This window comes from Chrysochloris asiatica, unplaced genomic scaffold (genome assembly GCF_000296735.1).
Source record: "Chrysochloris asiatica unplaced genomic scaffold, ChrAsi1.0 scaffold00798, whole genome shotgun sequence".
Taxonomy (NCBI): domain Eukaryota; kingdom Metazoa; phylum Chordata; class Mammalia; order Afrosoricida; family Chrysochloridae; genus Chrysochloris; species Chrysochloris asiatica.
This window is the reverse complement of record NW_006409316.1, coordinates 38,914-39,402: the sequence shown is the minus strand read 5'-3', so window position 1 is coordinate 39,402 and position 489 is coordinate 38,914. Positions and strand designations below refer to the sequence as shown.

Genomic DNA, 489 nt, shown 5'->3' with positions numbered 1-489 from the left:
TCTCATAGTATGTCCCATAACCCTCGTAACCTTTCTTCAAATATTTCAAAAAGCCTCATCTCTATTGCAGTGGTGGTGGCCACTGTGTGCAGTTGAGTCAGTTCTGACTTATAGCAACCCTGTGTAGGCTTCCCGAGGCAGCAGAAAGCCTCATTTTTCTCCAGTTGAGCTGCTGGTGGGTTCAAACTGCTGAACTTGCAGTTAAAAGCCAAAACATAGCACACTACACCACTAGAGCTCCCACCTCTATTTTATCTCCCCCAAGTCTCTTTATTTGAAAGCTGCTGGATAATCTCATGTTCCCCACCTGTCTAGAGCACTCACATTAGAAAGCAGCAAAGAGCTACCGTATCTGGACTTTGAGTATGGTGTCTCCGGGCCAGGGGCTTGAAGCATTGCCATCATCGGTAGTTCTCATAAACACTCTTGGAGTTACAGGAGGAATCATATAGCGAGGGCCTGGATTGGGTGGTGGCCAGGCCTTCCTCC

The 489-nt window shown here is 47.6% G+C and overlaps 1 pseudogene; it reads right to left on the bottom strand.

Annotated features, from left to right (window-relative positions):
* LOC102839205 overlaps positions 1-485 on the bottom strand; it is a 15,755-nt pseudogene extending 15,270 nt beyond the window's left edge.
* Between the last annotated feature and the right edge of the window lie 4 nt (positions 486-489).